Below are 13,742 nucleotides of genomic sequence, written 5' to 3'. Positions count from 1 at the left end.
TGTGTTGTCTAATGTGCAGTGATGATATAGCTAGTACTGAAACAGTATTTTTACACTTTGTGTTTCTGCGTGGGTACGAACTGATGAGATCTATACTAGTTATATACTGAATTGATCTTCTGTATATAAAGATAATTGGAAATGAACAAAAAAACCTGGTGTTAAATTGGAAATGGCATAGAAAGTTAATTAATTGGATGTCTCACTTGTTGTTGGCTTGGAGGGCTTGGATTAAGTATGGCTTTGGAAGGGAAGAACAAAAAGAAGAAGAGAAGTGCCGAGCCTGGAGAGAAGCTGGACGGCGGCGTCGGCGGGCATCTGACCGGAGACTACCTGGTTGGACAATTGGCCGGTAGCTTAGCCCACGGCAAGCGCTCCTCCAGAGGCGGTACAGGTTGGCTGGCGTCTCTTTTTAGCTCTTTGGAGCCGCAAGTTCAACCCGTGTACGTGCCCGTGCCCAAAGAAACCACCAAAAAAAGGAAACGGGATGAGGAGGAAGAAAGTACACTCCAGACTCAAAGACCGTTTTTGCAAGAAGGTGCAAAAAAAGTAAAAGTGAAGAAGAAACTCTCCGAGGCAGACAAAAATTTAGCAAACAGGGAAAGCGCTCTAGCAAGTGCTGATTTAGAAGAAGAAAGTCAACAAAAACAAGGGCAGAAAGAAAAAAATTCTCAGTCTAAAGTTAAAGTTGCAGCTAGAAAATTACTTGAAGATGCAGATCACAACTTTGATGTAAGTCAAAGAAAGAAAACCCAAATCAACCAAGAGGAAGAGAAATTAAATGAGAGAACTGTGTTTGTTGGAAATTTGCCTGTCACATGTAATAAGAAGAAACTGAAGTCATTTTTAAGGAGTATGGGCCAATAGAGTCTGTACGATTTCGTTCTCTGATTCCAGCAGAGGAAACTCTATCCAAAATGTTGGCGGCTATCAAGTAAGTTTACAATTAGAGGAAGGAAGTCATCTTAAACTCTTCTCTTTTGGTTAAAAACTCAGACCATTTCTTAACAGCTTTATAGATTGATACTACATGCTTGACCATTTTCTTGTGTTTTTAGTAGCCTATAAATTTGTCAGATGTTTGTCTTTAAACCTAAATGTAAGCTGTAGAGTCACAGGAAGTATTGTCAAGTTATGTACTGGAAAATACTCTGAGAAATTGCCAAAGAAAATTATTTTAGTGTTTGGAGAATATAAAGTTTGTTTTAAAATTCAGAGTTAGAGAGGGAGAGAGAGAGAGAGAGAGAGAGATCTTCCATCCGCTGGTTCACTTCCCAACTGGCTGCAATGGCCAGAGCTGTGCCGCTCAGGAGCCGGGAGCTTGGTCCATCTTTCACTGCTTTCCCAGGCCATGGCGGAGAGCTGGATCAGAAGTCGAGCAGCCAGGTCTCGAACCAGCGCCCATGTGGGATGCTGGCACTGCAGGCGGCGGCCTTACCTGCTACACCACAGCGCCCACCCCTAGCATAAAGCATTATGACCACATTTTCCAGTACAAATCATAAGTACCATATTTCATCAGTTCTGAGGATTATCTAATAATTTCTGTCAGATCAAAGTGTTTTAGAAACCAGTGTTGCTTTATACTTGCTGTCAGCTAGTTGGGTTTTCCCAGAGAAGATTCCTGTTTGCTTCTACAGGTCACCTGGGGGTTACTATTAGCCTGTAGCTAGTTTCAGTTCTCTGATTAGTAGTGTGACATATTCCAGTTTTGGGGTTTGTTTTCCTCCAGTGCCAAAAATGAGATGACAGCTCTCCTTGCTTCCTCTTCCCATTGGTGTCAGCATCCTTTAAGATTTATTTATTGGGCCCCCCTGTTGTGGCACAAAGATTTAAGCCGCTATCCATAATGCTGGTGTCATATGAGTGCTTGAGAAATGATAATTCAAGTCTCTCCTGGCTGCTCTACTTCTGATTCAGCTCTCTGCTAATGCACCTGGGAAAGCAGCGGAAGATGGCCCAAGTGCTTGGGCCTCTACTACCTGGAGAGACCAGGATGAAGCTCCTGGCTTTGGCTTGGCCCAGCCCTGGCCATTGCTAATGTGCCTTAGAGACACTTCTGGGAATCTTGTTTCATCGAACTATTGCATTGTAACCATCCCTTGGACGTCTTAGTACCACCTCCGTTCATACATTCATTCTTAATTTGGAGTTATTTAGCAGATAAGGCCTTTGCTGGGTTTTCCACATTGTCATCACCATGCCAGATGTGTAGTAAACACTTGATAATATACTGCCTCCCACAATAATACCTGTTGAGATAACCAAACATGTAGGGTCCTCCTGTATGCAAGGTGTTGTTTAGGTGTTGTGGGGAATAGAAAACTTGGTAAGATCCCACCCTTCTTTTCGAGTCATACAAACTTCTATTTCTCTATAGGGTTAACAACCAGGAGCCTATATTTTGACAGAAACCAAGCTTCTGACAGGTGTATGTAAGAGCAGTACTAAACAGATTGGGTGGGATTTGCCAGAAAATTGGAATTTGCACCTGTGATTGTCATCAGCCTCTCTTCCTCTGCCTTTTTTAAAAATTTAAAATGTATTTAAGTAATCAACCAGATGGTTCAGAATCAAAAAGTAGAAAAGTATACCCAATGAAGCTTTTTTTCTACTCCTTTGTTATTGTCTGCCAGTTCGCTGCCCCAGGCAAGTAACTGTTTTTAGAGTCTTAGGTAACCTTCTGAAAACAGCTTGCAAACCTATAGGCACACATGTTCTTTCCCCCAGTGTAACTTCTCGCTGGGCGCTGGGCAGCGTTTGACATCTGCACTACTCCAAACCTTTTCTGCACTTGATGTGATGTTTCAGTGTAAAAGTGGTTATTTTAACGGATCATCAAAGGAGGAGGTACCTTTCTCTGAAGGGAGGAGAGAACTTCCACTTTGATTATGGCCTTGTCTAAATAAGGTCGGAGGTGGTGAACTCAAGAGGCTTCCATAGCCTTCGCAGCTTGTGACAAGAGCCTGGGGTGATTACTGATGTCATAGATAAGAGTGTCAATTGTTAAATCAACAACAGGAGTCACTGTGCACTTGCTTGCCATGTAGGATATCTGTTCCTAATGTGTTGTACTATGCGAATTAATGGTAAAATAGTATTCAAACAGTACTTTATACTTTGTGTTTCTGTGTGGGTACAAACTGTTGAAATCTTTGCTTAGTATATACTAAGTTGATCTTCTGTATTTAAAGATAATTAGAAATTGAATATTAATAAAGAATGGGATGGGAGACAGAGTAGGAGATGAGATGGTTTGCAGGTGGGAGGGTGGTTGTTGGGGGAAGAATCACTATAATCCAAAAGTTGTACTTTCGCAATTATATTTATTCAATAAAAGTTTAAAAAAAAAGAAAATTAATTAATTTTTTAAAAAAATATTATGTAGGATCTCTGTCTTTAATGTGCTGTACACTCTTATTTAATGCTATAACTAGTACTCCAATAGTATTTTTTTTCACTTTGTGTTGCTATATGGGGGCAAACTGTTGAAACTGTTACCTAATATATACTAAACTGATCTTCTGTATATAAAGAGAATTGAAAATGAATCATGATGGGATTGGAAGGGGAGAGGGAGTGGGAAAGGGGAGGGTTGTGGGTGGGAGGGAAGTTTTGGGAGGGGGAAGCCATTGTAACCCATAAGCTGTACTTTGGAAATTTATATTCATTAAATAAAAGTTCAATTAAAAAAAAAAGAAAATATGAGGCCGGCACTGTGTTGCAGTAGGTTAATGTTCCACCTGTGGTGCTGGCATCCCATCTGGGTGCCGTTTCTAGTACTCGCTGCCCCTTTTCCAATCCAGCTCTCTGCTATGGCCTGGGAAAGCAGTAGAGGATGGCCCAAGTGCTTGGGCCCCTCCACCCACAGGAAAGGCCTGGAAGAAGCTCCTGGCTCCTGGCTTCAGATCAGTGCAACTCCAGCCATTGTGGCCATTTGGAGAGTGAACCAACGGGGAGAAGACCTTTCTCTCTGTCTCTCCCTCTCACTGTCTACCTCTCAAATGAATAAATAAAATCTTTATATATATATATATATATATATATATATATATATATATATAATTTGTGGGGTTGGCACTGTGGCGCAGCAGGTTAATGCCCTGGCCTGAAGTGCTGGCATCCCATATGGGTGCCGGTTTGAGTCCTGGCTGCTTCACAACCTATGCAGCTCTCTGCTATGGCCTGAGAAAGCAGTAGAAGATGGCCCAAGTCCTTGGGCCCCTGCACCTGTGTGGGAGAACTGGAAGAAGTTCCTGGCTCCTGGCACAGCTCCAGCCATTGTGGCTAAATGGGGAGTGAACCATCAGATGGAAGGCCTCTCTCTCTCTCTGCCTCTCATTTCTCTGTGTAACTCTGACTTTCAAATAAATAAATCTTTTTTTTAAAAGAAAATATCATTTGTTAGACCATTTGTAGGAAAGACAAGCAGAATGTTCACCATATTAGGCCCTTTATTCACAAGTTCCAACATCATTACTACCACCAATTCAGATTTAAGAGGAAGGCAACTGTTAACCTTGGGTGTGTACCTTAGGGAAGGGGTAAACGGGATGTAATATTTCCTATCTCTTCACTTAGTTTCTAGCCTGCAAACCTCTCCTCCCCTTCTCTAGTTGTCCCAGGTAAGAAGTCAGCATGCTTTACTCATTCACAGATTTGTCTTGAAAATCCCATGGCCCACTCTCCCTCTGTCAGACCCTCACTCATATCAGGTGTGTGGGTGAACACATGGGCCAGCACCCAACGTTGCATATACTGTTGCCATTATGACCCACAACCTACATACATTAACCAGAATCTCATCTGGTGGCCTCTCAGCATCACCCACCCAGGTTGTTGCTCTCAATTCAGGCTCATCTAAGTTCAGAGGAGCATAAGGGGAAGGCTATGTGGTTAGGAGGCCACCCTGCCTTACCAGGGCTGCCTCTGACACATCACTTACTGAAAATATTGCTGCTATGGCAACTCTCCAAACTTGAGGCCAGTGCTTCAGAATTCCTCTGAATGTAGGTCTCCACATATCCATTGGCCTCGTCAGGTACTCCAGGAGCAGACTCACCCCATGCTTACTGCAGTGCTCGCCAGGCAGAGGCAGGGCTAGCTCAAACTTCCCATCACTCTCTCCTGGTGTGTCAGCAGCTGAAATCAGTACCACGAGGCCACAACTCAAAGCACATCTTCAGGCTTTCTGTGATCATCCTACTCTGTGGGCAGATTGTGATGTGGCAAGCCTTTGAGTCTTCTGCTGGATCCTTTGAGCAATGGGCTCTAGCGGGGCAGGTGTGTTCCTCCCCAAATGCTTTCTACACTGTCAAGATAGTGCCTGCCCAATTCTGGCCTTAGAGGATTTGTAATTTTCCAGGAGCATATACTCAGGAGGTGGGTGGATGGGCCCTTCTGAGGTGTGAATGGGATTTTCTTTCTTTTCTTTTTCTTGATCTTTTTTGTTTGTTTGTTTGTTTGTAATGAGGACTCTAAGGTTGAGTGTGACCAGAGTCCCCTGCCTCAGTTTTCTTACCTTGAAGTACACTCAGAGGTGAGAATAGATTTATGGGTCTTCCATTTTCATGACACCTCAAGATTCTGTTCATTATCATCTGTCCCCTGATGTGGTCCTATTGGAGGTCTGGTGTCAGGAAAGGTTTATACTTAGAAGATAATGCTAAGCGCCTTTATATGGAAGAGGGAACCTCAAGGTTAAAAAGATCCTGGCTTTAAATGTGGAGAGCTCCCGGTTGCTCCTCTTCCAGTCAAGCTCTCTGCTGTGGCCTGGGAGTGCAGTGGAGGATGGCCCAAGTCCTTGGGCCCTGCACCCACATGAAAGACCAGGAGAGGGGATGTGGCAAGATGGCAGAATAGGAAGGGAGCACACTGATAGTCTGGGGAGAGACAGTTTAATAAAAGTGGAGATACTGTAGGTTAAAGGAAGAGTAGGGGAAGAAACAGCAGAGGAAACTCTTCCAGAACTAGTGATTCACAGTGGACCTGCGTGGAGAGCATGGGAGCCCAAGTTCGGGATACAAGCGGCAGACTCAACACACCAGTGCTAGAACGCAAGGTGAGCCAAACCTCAATAGCACGAGACACCAGCAGGGAGCGGAAAGAGGAGACAAGAGTGAACTAGCCTTGAAGCCCTGTGGGGAAAAGTTCACCAGGCTAACTAGAAGACAGAGAGAAAAAAAAAGTGACCAATACGGACACGAGTTTCTCTCTCTCTGCTCACCTCTCAAAGGCAAGCAAGACAAAGAGCAGGTGCCATTTTAGACATACGTCATAAGCAGGGTGACCTCAGGTCTGCACCGGCCCTGAGCCTAGCTGAAAAACCTGGCTCTGGGGGGTGTGTGTGTGAAATAACAGGAGATTAAGATCTAATGAATGTGTGGTACTAATGAACTGAGACTGAGAAAAAAGGGACGGTGGGGGAGAGAACTAATGGAATTCATGTGAGTACTCTGCAGAGACGCTACAATTTGGTAACCTTGGCAACCCAGTGGGAGACTGCAGGAAAATTTGAGCCCACACTGAGGGAAACACAGATTCCCTCTGTGGTCCTTGGGAAAGAGCTTCTGATCCCTGGCTCCTGTGGGTATATCATTCGCCTGCTAACTACCTCCAATTCCGTTCCACTGTGCAGAATTACATCCCTTCTAAGTAAAAAAAAAAGGAAAGAAAGAAACAAAGAAAGAGAGAGAGATTTACCACAACTAACCTGGGAGTGTCACCTTTGGCACACTCTTAACCCTGAGGAACCAAACAGAACTCTCAGGCCACACCCACCTCAAGCCTCTAAGGCTCCATCAAAAGCAGACAGTCCACGTAATACAGTCATAGTATAACAAGAAAAAACACCACAGTGAGGGAAGAAGAATCCAAAGACTATCTCTACAATGCCAAAAAACAAATGCAAAAATCAAGGAAACAAGAACAAGGAAGACATTAAGACACCCCCAAATGAAAAAGACACCCCAAGCCAAGATTATGAAGATGATGAGATGGAAGAAATGCAAGATACGGATTTCAAAAAACTTATGATAAAAACAATTAGTAGTTTTCAAAAACAAATGCTTGAGGTACGGAATTCCTTAGTGGATAGGATAGAAAATCTCCTTTGAGAAAATGAAATATTAAGGAGGAATCAAAATGAAACGCAGAAACTAGTAGAACAGGAAAGTGTGATAGTGAAGAGCAATCAAAATGAAATGAAGAACTCAATAGATCAAATGACAAACACATTAGAGAGCCTTAAAAACAGAATGGGTGAAGCAGAAGAGAGAATATCGGACTTAGAAGACAGAGAACAGGAAAGTATACAGTCAAACCAAAGACAAGAAGAGGAAATTAGAAATCTAAAAATATTGTTGGGAATCTACAGGATACTATTTAAAAACCCAACATTTGGGTTCAAGAAGTTCCTGAAGGCATGGAGAGAGAGAAAAGATTGGAAGGCCTTTTTAGTGAGATACTTGCAGAGAAATTCCTGGGTCTGGAGACGGACAGAGACATCCTAGTACAGGAAGCTCATGGAGCCCCAAATAAACATGACCAAAAGAGATCCTCACCATGACACGAGTAATCAAACTCAAAACAGTGAAACATAAAGAAAAGATCCTAAAATGTGCAAGAGAGAAACGCCAGATTTATCTCAGAGGATCTCCAATTAGACTCACAGCAGATTTCTCATCAGAAACCCTGCAAGCTAGAAGGGAATGGCGAGACATAGCCCAGGTACTAAGAGAGAAAAACTGCCAGCCCAGAATATTATATCCTGAAAAGCTCTCATTTGTGAATTAAGCAGAAATAAAGCTAATAGAAATTGAAAGCATTTGTCGCCACTCATCCAGCCCTGCAAAACATGGTTAAAGATGTGTTACACTCAAAAAACAGAAACATGGTCCTCAATATGAAAGAAGGTAAAGGAAGGAAACCTCACAGCAAAAGATCACAGGAAGCTCAATTTCTCTTTGACATAGAATTAAACTCTGATGCTCTGTTAAAGCAATGTGTTAAAGTAATCTATTATGTTCTCTTGATGTCTGTTAAATTCTAATTGTTCAAAAACAGCTGAAATTTTATTAAGAGCTATGGGTTATTTAAATATGTGCTTATTTTCAAAGATTTGAATAATCACCTTGTAACAATGATCAAATTTGGTCTATGTTATGTCATGATTTTAAGGAATCTTATTTCAACCAGATATTTTGGATTTTGAGCCTTCTTGGTGTTCTTCACAGGCATTCAAAAAAATCAAAGTTTCAAACAATCTGGACTCTAAAATTTCCAGTAAATCTTGGACTTTGGTTTTTCAAGTTTGGGCCCAACTGAAAAAATCGAAGGACCTATGTCTCTCATCTTATAGAGACGCCAACTAATCAAGCTATTTGGACTATATTAGAAGTACTGTCAAGATGTGACGTGGTACTAAATTTTAAGTTTCTATAATGGAAAATGCTATTAATACAAATGTTTGAAAATTAAAAAGTCTAATGATCTTGTGTTACTAGACATGATAGTTATCTTAATGAGAAAGCCCCAGAGGCCTAAAGGGTTAAATACTTGTAAAATCCTACAGGTAGGTGCTTTCAAAAATACTGTGAAGTAAGCAAGTGCCTCTTGTTGGTTGATGAGTTTATAATTTTAAACATGGCGACTTAAAGTCTTTTGTCATCCACAGTTATATATGATTTGCTGCTCATAAAACTAAAGCATTGTTGGTTCTGTGTTTAGCTGTCCTCTTATAGGTTCCTATGGACTTTTTCCAGCCACTTCTATTGTAGTCAGTACTTAGGGATGGCTCTGTAAACAGATGAAGCCAATAATGTATTAACAGTACCAACTGAGAGAAAGTATAGTTAACTGAGGTTATTAAAAAAAAAATTCAAATCAATTGGCAATCTACAAAAAGAGTTAAGGATTTTAAAAGCTATTATTAAAATTGCCATATTGGTCTATTATGTTATATTATATGTGTGTACATATTGTATGTCCACATGGGAAAATTTTATTAACAATTTCATTTTAATTGGCTTATAGATAAGATTGTCCATAAATTTAAGCTGCTAAAATTAATCAAAGATACATTTTAATTTGTCTGACCTGAATCTGTGTATCATATGTTTTAAACTTGTTGGTAGAAAGAAACTAAAAACATTTTATATGGTTGTGCTTAAGTTTACTGGTTAAACAAACTACACCATGTTAGATATTTAAGAGGTGTTTCCAAATACATGATTCTTAAAATTTATAGAAGGCATTGGACCTTCTGGTAAATGTTTTCTTAAGTTGGTATCTAATGGTTGAAACTGTTTGCTAAGTATTCATGTGATATTGCTATTGTCAGCAAGTGATCTAGGACTTGCTCCCTCATTTCTCTATTCTAAGCCCAACTTGTTCTTTCATTTCTCTATTCTCTTCAAGGTAGGAAACTAATTCTATTATAAAGGAATCTGTAGGATGCACAATTTAATTTTTAGACCTTATAAAAGAGATGGCTAACATTTTTCTGTAATAGCATAGCCAAAATAAGAGCTTAAATTATAATTTCATAGCTAGATTTACTTCGCCATCAGCAAAGTAAACAGTAAGTAGAAAAAACCTCCCTTTCAGACCAAAGGGAAAGAAAGTTTTAAAGTGAGAATATAATTTTCCTCATGGGCATTGTCTACCTTAGAAAAACTACTACAGAACATGCCTGTGACTATAGCCTTGTAGTTCAGGCCACTGAAGATTAGAGATGGGACTTGGGCATTCCCTTGACTTGCATCCTCTGGTCTGCTTTAACAACAACCAGGAGGAAAAGAAAGCTAGGCATCAGAAGCAATGGGTGGCAGGCCTATTAATGGCTGATCTGTACAGTGATCTTCCCTCAAGGAGACCCAACAGGCCAGTCCACTGCAGTGGCTTTCAATGTGGTAAGCCTGGGCTTCAGCTGAACTTAGCTTGTGAAAAGCCCTGGCAGCTCTGCCAAGAGTTGGATCACTGGAAATGGACCTGCCCTGGAGTCGAAGGATGCCCAGGTCAGAGCCACAGATCTTATTGGCTCTAAGCTGAAAAGCCCTTCACTCAGCCCAGCCTCCAAAGTGACCACTGCAGCTGAGGGGATGGTCAAGTAGGGTCAGCAACATTGCAGGCAGAACTGTAAATTTCTTGTTAGAGATGCCCCCTGCCTTTACCTGGCCAGCTCTCCTCCCAGGCCAGCTAAGTAATGAAAGTCAACAGGGTGCCTTTCCCCTAGGAGGTTCACACCTCCCTTAGGATGTACCCCATGTGAAGAGATAGATAGATCTGGGCCTCTTATCTTACAAGGCCTAAAGCCCACCTGATTATTATCAAGCCCCTTCTGTCAGGTTCTATTTGCCTCTCACTCAGAAAACTTAATTGTAGCTTAGACAGCACCTTTCTTAGCTCCTCTAATAATGACTCTGTTCTAGACCCTGTCTAGCACACTTGGGCCTCATTCCTTTGTAATCATAACCTCTACTCTACCACCAATGGCTCTACTCCCAACCTGTGTGTACTGATGGTCCTCTTCCCCACTTAATGCTGTATAATTGTTCAGACCTGGTTAATGCCACTCTTAGGATCACTGGTTACTATCCTCACCCTGTCTTTCATGACCTTGTCTAAATATGATCAGAGTTGACAAACTCAGAAGGCTTCCATAGCCTTGGCAACTCCTGACGGGAGCCTTGGGTGGTTACTGGCACCATAAACTAGAGTGTCAATTTGTTGTGTCAACAACAGGAGCCACTGTGCACTTGCTCCTCATGTGGGATCTCTGTCCTTAATATGCTGTACATTTTGATTTAATGCTATAACTAGTACTCAAACAGTATGTTTCACTTTGTGTTTCTATGTGGGTGCAAACTGTTGAAATCTTTACTTAATATATGCTAAATGATCTTCTGTATATAAAGAGAACTGAAAATGAATCTTGATGTGAATGGAAGGGGAGAGGGAGCAGGATGGGGAGGATTGCTGGTGGGAGGGAAGTTATGGGAGGGGGAAGCAATTGTAATCCAAAAGCTGTACATTGGAAATTTATATTCATTAAATAAAAGTAAAAAATAAAAAAATTTAAAAAACGACCAGGAGAAGCACCTGGCTCCACGCTTCGGATCAGCTCTGTGCATACCGCAGCATGCCAGCCGTGGTGGCCATTGAGGGGTGAACCAACGGAAAAGGAAGACCTTTCTCTCTATCTCTCTCTCACTGTCAACTCTGCCTGTCAAAAAATAAAACTAAAAAAATAAAAAAAAGAGTCATGATGCTGAGCCAGTAGCTAGACCCCTTACTTGAGTTTTATAATGTGTATTTTGGATATTCTAGGAGAATTATTTTTACTTCTTCCCTCCTTCTTTGTGCTTTGGTTATCTAAGGTGGACACATGAACTGTGAATTAGGGAGGTATTCCAAATTTAGCTTTGAATTAAATAATTTTGTGGGTTTTTATTTTAATTTTTCATTTGGATTGTTCTCATAGGCATAGATTACATCTTGTAGGTTCTAAGTAACTGCATCATAACAAAGACCATTGTATATGATGGCAGTTAAAAATACTTGGCTTGGGGATTAACATAGGGCTTATAGATAGTATCTACCCATGAGATTTTGTCCTGGATTTAGGAGAACTTTATAAGCTGATTGGCGGTAGCTTTTTATTACTGATGGACATTAATGTACTGAGAACACCTTGTCCTTTAAATAATAAAATACAAATGAAGATTTATACGTGAGTTCCCTTTTGTCTTGATCTACCATGGTAAAGCATTGAAATCCTGTTGGTTCTGCCTTTTAGATCTCACTGTAATCTATTGCCTCTTCTCCATTCCCACTACCACCATACCTTGATTCAGTTCCTTCTAAATTATCTTTAATATATTTTTTAATTGACCACCCTGCTTTTTTGTTTTTCTTACCTTTGTGTCCAAAGCCTTTTAGTTCATCTCACTTTCTTTGCCACTTTCTGATTGCTCAGTATCTCTTACTACAATTTCTAGAGAAATCAAGTGGATGGTAGTTCTTTCAACACATCATACAAAAGAATGCTCAATAAATAATGAATGGAATGCCTTAAATAGCTAGGGTGAACATTTGACCTGCTTGGCCCTGGATGGTTCCTGTTTATACATTTCAACCCTGTGTAGTTATTAATATGTCCCTTTTTATCAAATTTATCTCAGAACAACATATTATACATTCACCTAATTGTGGCAGTTATCAAATAGATATCTACTTCATTGTCTCTTCTATGAGATAGTTCTTGAGAATCAGAAATAGCATTTGTTTATTTTAATCGCCTCATTTATTCATTCAACTTAAGAGACTGACTCTGTCAAGATGCTGAGTTTTAATGTCAAAGCAAACATGTTTCTTGTCCTCCTTAAGTTTTCATTCTGTCAAGAAGGAGCAGTCTACACAAAGAATATTGCCTGAAATAGTAAACATTAGTGTGAAATGAATAGATTTAAGCATTCCTAATCCTGCAACTCTAATCCTATGAATTATAATTGATAAACATAAAATTCCATGTCATCCAGCTATCCATTTGCATTTCTACTTAAAAACAAAACACCACACATATACCTAGGAATGCATAATATTTATATGCTATCTTGATATTAAACATGAGAAAAAATGAAAATAGAGTAATAGCAACTTTGAATCTCTTCTTTTTTAATCAATTTATAATCCTATGTGTTTCTCTACAGTGTGGATTATCATTGTAGATACTCTACTTATCTCTCACTTTTTATTTGACAGATGAAAAATCTGGGGTTTTAGAAACTGAGCCTTAAGACGAAAGATATCCTTATCTATCTATCTATCTATCTACCTATCTATTTATCTATTTGAAAGGCAGAGTTACAGATACGCAGAGGCAAGAGAGAGATTTCCACCTGCTGATTCACTCCCCAAATGGGTGCAACAGACAGAACTAACATTATCCAGAGCTAGGAGCTTCTTCCAGGTCTCCAATTTGAGTACATGGGCCCAGGCAATTGCGCTATCTTCTACTTCTTTCCCAGCTTATAGCAGAGAGCTAGACTGGAAGTGGAACAGCAGGGACTTGAACCAGGGCCCATATGGGATGTCATACCTGAAGGCAGAGCCTTAGCCTATTAGGTCACAGTGCTGGCCCCAAAAGATTTCTTAATCCAGTATTTCATTTAGGTTAGCCTTTAACCAAGACTTCTTAACCATATTTCCATTGGCAAACTCAACTCTAAACTCTTTTCATCTGTTGCCTCTTTGTGAATTGATAATGTTGTCTCAAAACTTAATCAAACGTATAAATGATATGATGTAAAACATTTAGTCCCTTATCCTGGCTCCTAGAAGATACTTGGCAATGTTAGTTCTATATCCAGTTCCCCTGTTTGTTTCTGTACTTGGTGAATTAGAGGATGGTGTAAAATGATTTGAAAAGAATAAACATCAATAAAACACAAATAAAAATTGTATTCTCAAATCTGGATGTTAAACTATGCTGTCTACACCTCTGCTAAAAGTTACATTGAATTCATAGTCATTTATTATTTGAGAGAAACTTTCCAGGAACAAAGAAGTCAGTAAGATTTTTCTGAAAGAAGACAGAATTTATAAAAGAACCATAATTTGGTCGTCAGCAGCAATGGGTGTCACTTTTTAAGATTTTGGTCCAAGACAGGACGAAGAACATCAACTGATCCTTAAGATTTGGGGGTGGGAAGGAAGGGACGAAGGGGTGTAAACCAAAGCAG

General features: G+C 40.3%; 1 pseudogene; it reads left to right on the top strand.

The window, feature by feature from the left end:
* The first annotated feature begins 202 nt into the window (after nt 1–202).
* Nucleotides 203–3,057, top strand: LOC133767797 (RNA-binding protein 34-like; annotated as a pseudogene).
* Nucleotides 3,058–13,742: the final 10,685 nt, after the last annotated feature.

Source organism: Lepus europaeus, chromosome 10 (genome assembly GCF_033115175.1).
Source record: "Lepus europaeus isolate LE1 chromosome 10, mLepTim1.pri, whole genome shotgun sequence".
Lineage (NCBI taxonomy): Eukaryota > Metazoa > Chordata > Mammalia > Lagomorpha > Leporidae > Lepus > Lepus europaeus.
The sequence above is the reverse complement of the archived record's forward strand: the minus strand, read 5'-3'. Positions and strand labels throughout refer to the sequence as shown.